The following is a 13,758-nucleotide window of genomic DNA, read 5'->3' as shown; positions in this document are numbered from 1 at the left end:
GAGTCATCATCATCATCACCCTCAGTGGGTGGAGTATCAGGCGGCGGGTATGCAGAGTCCTCACCAAAAACTGGCCACTGGATATCAGCTCCAAGGCCTCGAAAAGCAGTCCCTAACGCAAGAGTGAGCTCCTGAGCAAACCTGCTCTGCGTCTCATACATGGCATCCATCCACCGTGAAAGCCTCCTATACTGGGCATCACCCATCCCAGCACCCTCCTGAGCTCTCGAAGAACCAGCCTCACCACGCCCTGGCCTAGCCATAGTAGCACCTCGTGCTGGACGTCCTCCTGGAAGACGATAACCCAGCCCATGCTCCTCAGGCTCACCACCGGTCCACTCCTGCATCCCATTCAGAGTGCCAGAATCTATCGGAGCTGTTGGCAACTGCAACTGCTCATGAGCCGGCCAGTTCACTCCTACTGCTCGGTATAGCTTCGTAACCGTGGATGCATAAGGGATGTTCATATGCTTTGCTCCCCTCAAAAACTTCAGAATTCCTTGGTAGATAAACTCACCAAGGTCCACATAGTATTCCTCATTCAGAATTCCCCACAACAACTGTGCTCTCTCAACTGTGACCTCGTGTGCATGTGAAGAAGGCAAAATATTAGCACATATAAACGCATTCCATGCATGGGCATACCTGTTCATGGCGATCGCCGGAAAGTGACGATACTCATTATTGGCTGGACTGCGGTTCCAAACTGTGCCCGGTCGATAGATAGTCGCACAAATCAAATCCAAGTCAAAATCCTCAGCAGTCTTTTCATTCCAGTTCTCCTCCTCGGGCTTCCTCTCTCGCTGTCCAATCACACGGCGAATCGCCGCAGGATGATAATCAACCGTCAGCCCACGAACTACAGAAAACCCATTCTTTTCAGCCTTCGCGTTCACGTAGAACTCGCGAACAACACTCATCGGTACTGCTTCGGGTGACTCACAAAAAGCTATCCACCCCTTCTCTGCAATCATGGGCAACAACTCACCATCCCTCCCTGATGGTAAAAACCCCCTCTCCTTCAGAATCGGCTTCCCCAACAGCCTAGTGTACTCCTCCTCCGCAGCTCTGTCAGTTAACCGAGGCCTTACAGCAGTACCCCTTGATGAATCAGCAGTAGGAACTGTGCTGCTGCTGTCAATAGTGCGTGCTCTCTTGGGTGCCATTGATTTGTGAATAAAAGTGTGTAAGAACTGATTTTTGATGTTTATGAGAGGGTTTTAAGTGTAGGAAGTTTGTGGGAGATATGTAGGATATGTGTATGTATATATAGGGTGTGGAGTAGGTTAAATTAGATTAGGAGTGGGGTTGAGGGATAAAATCATGGGGTAATGGGAAAAGAATTCGTGGGTTTATGGGCTGTGATGGGTTTTTGTGTTTTTGTTTTTTTTTCTGAACTGTAAAAAATTTTCTGGAACTCGACCCCTGCGCGCCCCCTCAGCATTTCTGCGCGGGCGCGCAGAGGGTCTCTGGAAATTTTTTTTTCAGCCCCTGTTTTCTGATTTTTTTGTGTTTTTGGATAGGTTATTAACTTCTAAGGGTTCCTGTAACAACAATTCATGGGTTGCCTCCCACGCAGCGCTTCTTTTTCGTCATTAGCTTGACGTTCCGTACCTTTCTCAAGTAGTCAACAAAATGGTACTAACCACCTCTCGGTTTGCCATGTCCCCATAGTAGTGCTTCAACCGCTGACCGTTAACCTTGAATGCTTGGTCCGAATCATTCTCAAAAATTTCCACCGCTCTATGTGGAAACACAGTTTTGACAATAAAAGGTCCAGACCACCTTGATTTCAACTTCCCAGGAAAAAGTCGGAGCCGAGAGTTGAATAACAGAACTTGTTGCCCTGGCACAAATAACTTAGGATGTAGCTTCCTATCGTGCCACCTCTTCACCTTTTCCTTATACATTTTGTTATTCTCGTACGCTTGAAGTCAAAATTCATCAAGTTCATTAAGCTGAAGCATTCTTTTCTTACCAGCTGCATCTAAATCCAGGTTCAATTTCTTCAATGCCCAGTAGGCCTTATGCTCAAGCTCCGCCGGTAGAAGACATCCCTTACCGTACACCAACTGAAACGGTGACATCTCAAGTGGAGTTTTGTATGCTGTTCTGTAAGCCCAAACAGCTTCATCGAGCTTTAAAGACCAATCCTTCCTTGACGGACAAACAACCTTCTCTAGAATGCGCTTTATCTCTCTGTTAGACACTTCCGCTTGACCATTTGTTTGCGGATGATAGGCAGTAGCTACTCGATGATTCACATTATAACGCTGCATCATAGAAGTGAACTTACGGTTGCAAAAATGCGATCCTTCATCACTTATGATTACCCGAGGCGCTCCAAACCTTGTGAAAATTTGCTTATGAAGAAAATTTAGTACTACCTTTGCATCATTTGTCGGTAAAGCTTTAACTTCGACCCATTTTGAGACATAATCGACTGCCAGCAAGATGTACTGATTATTGCAAGATGAGATAAAAGGCCCCATGAAATCGATTCCCCATACATCAAAGACCTCGACTTCAAGCATCACATTTAATGGCATCTCATCCTTCCTTGACAAATTTCCCACTCTTTGGCAACGATCACACCTTAAAACAAACTGATGAGCATCCTTGAACAAAGTAGGCCAGAAAAAATCTGCTTGCAGAATACGAGCTGCCGTCTTCTCACCTCCATAGTGTCCACCATAAACCGTGGAATGGCAGTCTCGTAATATCCCCTCCGTCTCACAGAACAGGATACATCTCCTGATGATCTGGTCAGCTCCCTGTCTAAACAAATATGGTTCATCCCACATATACCACTTCACCTCATGCAGAAACTTCTTCTTTTGAGCGGATGTCAAATTAAGCGGCATTATATTGCTGACAAGATAGTTTACAATATCTGCAAACCATGGTTCTTCCTCCTGAATTGCAAACAACTGCTCATCCGGAAAAGATTCATTGATTAACGTCCTATCTTGTGAAGTAGAATCGGGATTCTCCAACCTAGAGAGATGGTCAGCTACTTGATTCTCAGTACCTTTTCTATCTTTGATCTCTAACTCAAATTCTTGAAGTAAAAGCACCCAACGAATGAGTCTCGGCTTCGAATCCTTCTTAGAAACCAGATAGCGAATAGCTGCATGATCAGTGAATACTGTCACTTTCGTACCAAGCAGATAAGATCGAAATTTCTCAAAGCCAAAGACTATAGCCAAAAGCTCCTTCTCAGTAGTGGTGTAGTTCAATTGGGCCCCATTTAAAGTCTTACTCGCATAGTAGACCATATGGAAGAGATTTTTCTTGCGCTATCCCAGAACTGCACCTACCGCATAGTCACTCGCATCACACATCATCTCAAACGGTTCTGTCCAATCTGGTGCTGTAATAACTGGTGCCGTGATCAAATTCTCCTTGAGAGTCTCGAATGCTGCCAAACATTCATCATCAAATTTGAAAGGCACATCTTTCTCAAGTAAATTACACAACGGCTTAGATATCTTTGAAAAGTCCTTGATGAATCGCCGATAAAAACCCGCATGACCGAGAAAACTACGGATTCCTTTCACCGAATTAGGTGGGGGAAGATTTTCAATGACTCCCACCTTGGCCTTGTCCACCTCCAGACCTTTGCTAGAGACCTTATGCCCAAGGATAATGCCTTCACGCACCATAAAATGACATTTCTCCCAATTAAGCACCAAATTAGTTTCCACGCATCTTTTGAGTACGGCGCGCAGATTATTCAAATATTCATCATATGAGTGTCCAAAGACGGAGAAGTCATCCATGAAAACTTCGACGTTATTTCCAATCATGTCAGAGAATATAGCCATCATACATCTCTGAAAGGTGGCCGGGGCACCACATAACCCAAACGAAACTCTACGAAAAGCAAATGTGCCAAATGGACAAGTGAAGGTAGTCTTTTCCTGATCCTCTAGTGCAATACAAATCTGATTATACCCGGAATAACCATCCAGAAGACAAAAATACTCATGTCCCGCCAATCTGTCAAGCATTTGATCAATGAATGGGAGAGGGAAGTGATCCTTCCTTGTGGCTTTGTTCAATTTTCTATAATCCATGCATACTCTCCATCCTGTAACTGTTCGAGTAGGGATGAGCTCATTCTTTTCATTTGCGACCACAGTGATACCTCCTTTCTTAGGTACACATTGCACGGGGCTCACCCACGAGCTGTCAGAAATAGGATAAATGATGCCTGCATCTAGCCATTTCAGAATTTCTTTCTTCACCACCTCCTTCATGATCGGGTTCAGTCTTCGCTGCTGTTCCACAGTTGGCTTACTACCTTCCTCTAACAGAATTTTATGCATACAATATGAAGGACTTATCCCCTTGATGTCTGCTATGGTCCATCCTATAGCCGATTTGAATTCTCTCAAAATCCTTAAGAGCTTGTCTTCCTCACTACCTGAAAGGTCAGCTGAAATAATAACAGGTAACGTAGATGAATCACCTAAAAAAGCATACCTCAAGTGTTCAGGTAATGGTTTGAGCTCCAAGGTAGGTGCTTCCTCTATTGATGGTTTGAGCTTCCCTTCAGCATTCTTAAGGTCAGAAGTACCAAGAGATTCAAATGGTATGTCGAGCTTTCGCTTCCATGGAGAAGCGTTCAGATATTGTAATTGCTCGTTGCTATCTTCATCATCGCTGTCAAAATCCCCCACTAAGGCCTTTTCCAATGCATCAGACATTAGCATGTGATCGAGTTCCGAAGTAACCGCAGAATCAATCACATCCACTTTTAAGCACTCCTCATCTTCTGTAGGGAATTTCATTGCCTTGAATACGTTGAAGGTCACATCCTGATCTTGGACCCGCATAGTAAGTTCCCCTTTTTGCATATCTATCAAGGTACGGCCAGTAGCCAAGAAAGGCCTCCCCAAGATTATGGGAATCTTCTTATCTTCCTCAAAATCCAGAATAACAAAATCTGCAGGAAAGAAGAGCTTATCCACCTTAACGAGCACATCCTCAACTATGCCCCTTGGGTAAGTAATGGAACGGTCAGCCAATTGTAGCGACATGTATGTGGGTTTTGGATCAGGCAGATCCAGCTTTTTAAAGATCGACAACGGCATCAGATTAATGCTTGCTCCCAAATCATAAAGGCACTTGTCAAAAGTTAGATTGCCAATGGTGCAAGGAATGGTGAAGCTTCCTGGATCTTTTAGTTTTGGTGGTAACTTTTGCTGCAGAACAGCGCTGCATTCTTTCGTGAGAGCAACGGTTTCAAGGTCATCCAGTTTTACCTTCCTTGAAAGAATAGTCTTCATAAACTTCGCATAACTAGGCATTTGTTCCAGAGCCTCAGCGAAAGGTATATTGATGTGAAGTTTCTTGAACACCTCCAGAAACTTCCCGAACTGTCTATCTAGCTTTTGTTGCTGTAATCTCTTAGGAAAAGGTGGTGGAGGATAGAGCTGTTTCTCCCCTGTATTAGCCTCAGGCAGAGTGTGTTCAACAGTAGTCTTCCTTGGTTCCGCCGCTTTCTCCTTTTGCTTAGATTCTTCATCTCTAACTTCAGCTTCGACTTCTTTTGCCTTTTCAGCATCAGCTACTTTTCCAGACCTTAAGGTAATAGCCTTGACTTGCTCTTTAGCTTCCTTCCTGCCTGGTACTTCCGTGTCACTGGGAAGAGTGCCAGGTTGACGATTGAGCACTGCATTGGCTAATTGACCGATTTGATTTTCCAAGGTCTTGATAGAAACCGCCTGACTCTTGCACAACAGCTTAAGTTCCTCAAAATCAGCACTAGTAGGTGCAGCTGCACTTCCCTGTTGAGGATATGATTGCCTTGTAGCATACTGCTGTGGTTGCTGGAATCCAGGTGGGTTAAACTATTTACTCACTCATTGCTGATATGGTGGCTGAATAGCATTCTGATTATTCCCCCAGCTGAAATTTGGATGATTTCTGTTGTTAGGATGATAGGTCGCTGGCACAGGCTGCTGTTGTCGCTGATAATTATTCACATACTGAACAGATTCGTTGACAAGAGAACACTGATCCGTAGCATGAGAACCTGCACAAAGCTCACAAACCATAGCTATTTGATTAACTCCATACGTAGCCAAAGAATCAACCTTCATTGATAGCGCTTGGAGCTGGGCTGCAATAGCGGTGGCTGCATCAACTTCTAGAATACCTACTACCTTACCTGACGTCATCCTCTGAGTTGGGTTTTGATGCTCGTTTGCAGCCATTGTCTCTATAAGATTATACGCCTCAGTATAGCTTTTAGCCCATAAGGCTCCTCCAGCTGCTGCATCGAGCATGGGCCGAGATTGGGCCCCCAAACCATTATAAAAACCAGTGATTACCATCCAATCCGGCATTCCATGATGTGGACATTTTCTCAACATTTCCTTGTAGCGTTCCCAAGCCTCGCACATAGATTCTGTAGGTTGCTGCGCAAACTGAGTAAGAGCACTCCTCATAGCAGCAGTCTTTGCCATTGGATAAAACTTCACCAGAAACTTTTGCGCAAGATCTTGCCACGTAGTGATGGACCCAGCTGGTTCAGAATGTAACCAGTCTTTAGCCTTATCCCTCAGTGAGAATGGGAAAAGCCTCAACTTGATAGCCTCATCAGTCACGCCATTATACTTAAAAGTGCTGCAGATCTCGACAAAATTCCTTATGTGCATGTTGGGGTCTTCAGTTGCCGCTCCTCCAAAAGAAACAGAATTCTGCACCATCTGAATAGTGCCCGGCTTGATTTCAAAGGTGTTAGCTTGAATAGCCGGATGAAGGATGCTTGACTGAATGTCATCAATTTTAGGCCGAGAAAAATCCATAAGAGCTGGATCAGCTTGAACAATACGATCTCCCATGTTTACTGGTTCTTTCTGCTCAGTTCCTGAATCCGAATCCTTAAAATCTAACTTCTCCGGAGTATCAAGAACTTCGTCTTTCTCCTCAGCTGTATCTAAGGTCCTCTTGCGAGCACGAGAACGAGTTTGCATAAACGCTTGCTAAAGTACCTGAAACACAACCGAAAAGAGTAATTAACTACTACGTCCTAATCACTGAGTCCTAATGAATAATGATGGTAAGTACATAAACTAAACAAATACGCCGAGTCCCCGGCAGCGGCGCCAAAAACTTGTTAGGGAGAAAACATGCACTAATATTCACGCAAGTATACGCGTTCGCAAGTAATATAGAATACTTTCTAGTTCGTTCCCTCAGAGACTCAGACTAAGTTATTGTCTAATTAAACTCACTCACCAATGTATGATTACTTCTCAATGTTAAGATAACACTTAAAATTGTTGATTAAATATTAACTATAATTAACTACTTAATTAACCACTTAACTAACACTTCAATTTATCAATAATAAAACACTCATGAGATCACAACTTCATTATTACTTCCTTCTATAGCCATTGTTATTACCTTTAGCATGTGACAGTGATTATATTAATCGAATAACACGGAACTGATAAAAGCCAACTTTCATTGTACTAATACCATTCTACCAAGCATCCACAATTAAGATAGAAGTTGAATAGTCATCAATTATGTTGAGTTCCTATATGTCTACAGAAATTGACAACACAACGATTTAAGCACAAGTTATCCCTTTTGATTATATAGGGCAAATAAAACTGTTAGAATTACCCACTAATCATGCTCAACGTACATGAACCTATGCTAGCATGGCAAGTTCTAAATCTCAAGATCCACCGTCGCTTCACAAGAGATTAACACCCTATCTTATATGTTCGCGACGCACATAAGACGAATACGCACAACCAATACTAGATATCATGCAATCATCACACACTAAAGTATTAAACAATTAACTAAAGAATTCCATAATAAATCCGTTGCAACCCCATGATCACGATTAGCCCATAATAAAACTTATCGCCATCATGGGTTCATATGAAATCATGATAAACAACACAAGAAAATAATAACTAAACTAATTATATTAAAACAGAGTACGTCACAAGAGTAAATAAGTCAAAGCAAGAAAACTAGCATCCAACGTTACAACGAAACAAGAATCACAAGAAAATATGCTTCCTCTTCGTTGCAGTGTGCTAAATCGGTCTTCTTCCTTATCTCCTTCGCTTCTTGCGCAAAACACAATCTAAAACATAATCTCCTTCATATTCCCTATGAAAACGTCTCAAATCTACTTATATAATAGTCCCATAAAACTCAGATTACATAGAAGTTGGAAGCCAAACAGAAGTAGAAGTCTAAAATAATTCAGCTTTTTCCCCGACCCTGCGCGGCCGCTCAGCATTGCTGCGCGGGCGCGCAGGACCCTACTGGAAAAAATCCAGGTTTGCTCCGTTTCTTCGCCGTAATCTGCCCGTTCTTTTCCTCTCGCAATGGTGAACACATGCCAAGGCTTATTCTTGATGATTCCTCCTCCGAAATGCAACTAATACCCTGAAATGCATAAACACTAGAAAAACGCATCAAATACACAAAATACTTGATTTCAAGACACCAATTTAAGCCATTTTAAGACGTCTAAGTGGTATAAAATGCCACTTATCACTTTTGCAAGAATTGAAGCCATCAGAATCTTCTTAGCCTATGCAGCCCATACCAATTTCAAGGTCTATCAAATGGATGTCAAGAGTGCCTTTCTAAATGGAGATTTGGAGGAGGAAGTCTATGTCAGTCAGCTTCCTGGTTTTGAAGACTAAAATTTCCTAGATTATGTTTTCTATCTATTGAAAGCACTCTATGGACTAAAGCAAGCACCTAGAGCCTGGTATGACACTTTATCAAAGTTCCTTTTGCAAAATCACTTCACAAGAAGTACTGTAGATAAAACTTTATTCTTTAGAAATGTTAATGGCTCTAATATACTTTTTACAAATTTATGTAGATGACATTATTTTTTGCTCTACAGATGAAAAACTTTGCAAAAAGTTTTCCAAATTGATGCAAAGTACGTATGAAATGATCATGATGGGAGAACTAACTTACTTTCTTGGTTTACAAGTTAAGCAAGTTAGTGATGGAATATTCATTAGTCAAACTAAATACATCTATGATCTTTTAAAGAAGTTTGAACTATTGGATTACACATCTGCAAAAACTCTCATGACCACTGCAACTAAGCTTAAATTAAACACTACTGAAAAGTCTGCGAATATTTCCAGCTATAAGGGCATGGTTGGCTCACTTCTGTACTTAACAGCTAGTAGGCCATATATAATATTTGCTACATGTCTTTGTGCTAGATTTCAGGTTGATCCTAGAGAATCTCACTTAGTAGCTATTAAGAGAATTTTCAGATTTCTAAAGGGAACACCAAAACTTGACATTTGGTACCCTAGAGATTCTGGTTTTGATTTAACTGGTTATTCAGATGCTGATTATGCAGGTTGTAGAATTGATAGAAAAAGTACAACAGGAACCTGTCAATTTCTAGGAAACAAACTTGTGTCCTGGTTCAGTAAAAAGAAAAATTCAGTTTCTAATTCTACAGCTGAAGCTGGATATATTGCTACTGGTAGTTGATGTGCATAGATTTTGTGGATGAAAAACCAATTTCTAGACTATGGTCTGCAAGTAGAAAGAATTCCCATCTTCTGTGATAACACAAGTGCAATTGCCATCACTGAAAATCCAGTACAGCATTCAAGAACAAAGCACATAGACATCAAGTACCACTTCATAAGGGAACATGTAATGAATGGTACTATGGAATTACATTTTGTTCCAAGTGAAAAATAGCTTGCAGATATATTTACCAAGCCACTAGATGAATCCACCTTTTCAAGGTTGGTAAGTGAGTTAGGTATGCTAAATTATTCTTAAATTTTTACAGATATTTTGTAAGTTGTTATGTAGCCAGAAATTTAATTGATTTTTCAGTCTTGGATGAAATTTTGGCCAAGTCAAAATTTGTATCCCGACGGATGATCAATATCCATCGAGTTTGATCATCCGTCGATATACAATTATCAAATAAAAATCAATTACTTTTCTGGAATATCTTATGACTCGACGGATTACTGATTTATTCTCATCCGTCGAATTGTGTTATTCTTAGCCGTCGATTCTCTGAACATTATCCATCGAGTATACTTATAGTTTGTAAGCATAACACAACGGATAATTAAAGGAATTTTTACAGTTTATTTTTAAACGGCTATTTTGGGCAATTCTTATTGGCTACTTTATTTCACTTTATTATTTTTGACAGTTATTTTTGAGATAGTATAAAAGCATAATTCATTTTCATGGCTTTTCTTTTATCATTCTCAAATCATTTGCTCTAATTTCTTTCTTTCTCAAAAGCAAATTATCATCTCTCTCTCTGCAATCTTTACTCTCTAACAATGGCACCAGTCGTCAAGATAATGTCATAAACTGGATTCATCTATGAGAAGAACAACTTCACTGCTCTTGTGAACAAGGGGATTCAGCAGTCTGGCGACTACCACAAAATGTTGGATTTTGTAAAGAACTGCAAACTCAATTATGCCATGCTAGAATCACCCACCATTTACTGTGAGGTTGTCGAAGAGATGTAGTTGACTGTAACATACAATTCAACTGATAAGACTATCACCTTCACTATTAAAGGTAAGGAATTCTTAATCTTAATAAACAATCAACTACTGCGTACTGTGACCCCATAATATACACACACACACCACAAGTTATAGTCTCAGAGATGAATACCAAAAATAACCCAAGTCAATTTATTCCACAATTATAAATCGTTATACCTCAAAAGGATTTCTGAATAAATTTACATTTCCTTGCCATTATTACAATTCATATGGATACATATGTCTGGAGCATCAAAAGTTGAAATCCTAGCCTACTGGTAATTCCTACCTCGGTTACTGCGGCATCAACGCCTCCAGAGAACTGCGGAATGTTTCCTAACCGCTTACGAATTGAAAGCTTGGTCATGTTCATCTTTTCAATCTGTTGTTATGTGATGAAAGAAGAAAGCAAGGGTGAGCAACAAGTCTACCGAAATAATATATATAATAATTACCAATGTATGAGCATTCTCATCGTACTCATGAAAGTCTTGGTCAAGAAGAAATGAACCAAGTTTGATATCTTAACGCGACCAAGTCGCAAAATATTCAGTATATATGTATATATACTTTTCAAAATCTTGGAAATCCTCTTCCATGCATAATATGCATAGGGTTCCAGTTTATAACTGTATAAAAATATCGTTGTAAGGTGATCTCATATATCTAACCTTGTCTCAACGTTTTTCTGAAAATCTTTGACATGCACAAGATAATCATTTACTAGATATAAGTTTAAAAGATGAAGTTACAAGATACTCCAATATACTTATATCTTTTCCGAATACTACTTGAACTACCACCGTTCAAGGTATAATCTGTGTCAAAAGTTCATCACATAGATGAGACTACAAGATATGATTTGAATAGATTCAATCCTTGAAATATCATTCAACAGAAATGAAGTTACGAGATACTTCATTAAGTCCCGATATATATATCCATATATATATATATATATATCTCATACATTTCCTGAAAACCTCTGTCATGTAAAGTATGAACAGAGTTGTAATATCCAATGAATTTGGAAAGAAAAGAATTTTGGCATAAACCTGATATCTTGCTGATCAGGCAAAGATACCAATAAGTAACCTTTTCTACTGTAGATGGATGAATTCCTCGCCGGTCATCACCCTGGCCGCAATAGGACCTCGCGCTAGACCGTTACCCGGCCACTCACGCGTGGATGGACTGTCACCCAGCCGCTTACACCTTCATAGACCGTACCCCGGAGAGGCCTTTGGTGTCCCCTACAATCAAGAATTGGGGCCTCACAATCACTAGCCAATATGCTTTTCTCTCATGCCTTTCTTCGTTCATGGTTCGATATTCTGGTGTCCTAGGCGTAGAGGAACCACACCAATCCATCCCGAACTTGGTGGTTAAACTCTACTGCGGTGACGATACTGTAGGGGAGGTCCTGCGGAAAAATAGTTCGACGCCAGGATGATAAAAAGCTTCAATTAGATGGACTTACTTCCCGAACATTGGGCAAGTAATCAAATTGTTTTCTCAAAACAGCAACCTCGTTGCGAATATAAAATATACCACAGAGCCGGATCCCCAAGATTTTTGAGCGAATATTCAAGTCTCCTTCGAAAGGAAGACCTTAAATCTGAAAACGAGTTTTGGGATCCGCTCTAACTTTTAAAATCATTTTGAAGACTCGAAAACATTTTTAAGAATGTTTGGATTAAAGCTGATTTAATGAAATAAATCAGTCCCGATATATTAGAAAATATCTGAATATTATTATTTAAATAATATTCCCATAAGGATAATCCTTATAAAAATAATTGAAGTAAAAGTTTTAAAACTTATACTTGAAATGAATAATAAATAACCAAAGATATACTTATACGAAAGTACGATCTTTATTTGAATAATCGAAAATAAGTTTGATTATCGAAACATTATTCTTTAATAAAATAAAGAATATTATTTAATAATTAAGGGGAGCCATAAGTCCTCAAATGAATATTCAAAATAATATTCATTAAATAAAATAAACGGAGTCTTAAGTCCTCGAATGAATATTCAAAATAATATTCATTAAATAAAGTAAGCGGAGTCATAAGTCCTCGAATGAATATTCAGAATAATATTCATTAAATAAAATAAAGTTATCGAATAAACCTTATTCGATTAATAGTTTTGAAAACTATATCAATATATATATATATATATATATATTATACTCGGGAACATCGACTCCCGGTTTAGAAATATGTTCACCTTTGGGTCCCCTATACTAAGGGTATACGCAACTACTGCTTATCTCTAGCATAGGTATTATGCAACTTATAAACAATTGACTCAATAATATATAACAAGATTATGAAACAGACATGCATATATACCATATCACATGCTCCAATATATCGCAAGATTTGCTAATAACAAACATGCACTTATCACAAGATAATGCATATACACATATTTACATCACAACAACAGTATAACGGGTAGAAAACTTTCCTAAGTGTTCCCGGATAGACTTAAGCTTAGAATGGGTCCGATAACCTATGAACAACAACATAAGTCGGAATTAAACCCCGGTCGCTTAAGAAACTAGACTTTAACCAATTAGACCCCTAACATTCGTTTATGTGCTTAACGATTCACTTAAGTCGCTCGAGTACCCTCGGCTCCACCATTTTTAATAAATTAACCATTAAGAATTTTAAAGCGATTCTTTCGCGAGTACCTTACCAACTACCTAATCCACTTAACATAATTGTTTCATATCCCAATTAGTCATTTAAGGTCCTTTACCAAGGTTTCAAAGTAAGGCGAGGGGAAATGTTTCGTTCGCGAAATGCCGTTACTTAAAACGGTCGTTTCTCCTAAACCGTACATCGGAATCAAACGAACCACATATCAAAACGAAGCTCGTAACATGAACTATCTAAACATGGCAATGGTAAAAACCTAACAGTGAGTTCAAGGGTTCTGATGTTAAGAACAAAAATAGTCTAAGGTAAATTGGGCATTACGACGGCTATGTTTACGCGATTACCCAAATTTATACCACTCCAAATCAACCCACAATCAACCCACAATCAACCTCACAACCAAACTCCATCCATACTTCACCATAACAGCCCCAACAACTCAATATTATCAACTTATACTAACTAAAAGCTTACTTAAGTTCTTTAACTAATTATCAAGATTTACAACTCCAAACACATCA

General features: G+C 39.7%; 1 non-coding gene across 1 annotated transcript; it reads left to right on the top strand.

Moving 5' to 3' along the window:
• Positions 1–6,354: 6,354 nt before the first annotated feature.
• LOC141687906 (small nucleolar RNA R71) lies at positions 6,355–6,461 on the top strand. Its single transcript, XR_012561385.1, has one exon. It is a non-coding gene; the product is annotated as a small nucleolar RNA R71 (small nucleolar RNA).
• Positions 6,462–13,758: the final 7,297 nt, after the last annotated feature.

This window comes from Apium graveolens, chromosome 9 (genome assembly GCF_009905375.1).
Source record: "Apium graveolens cultivar Ventura chromosome 9, ASM990537v1, whole genome shotgun sequence".
Classification (NCBI taxonomy): domain Eukaryota; kingdom Viridiplantae; phylum Streptophyta; class Magnoliopsida; order Apiales; family Apiaceae; genus Apium; species Apium graveolens.
The sequence above is the reverse complement of the archived record's forward strand: the minus strand, read 5'-3'. Positions and strand labels throughout refer to the sequence as shown.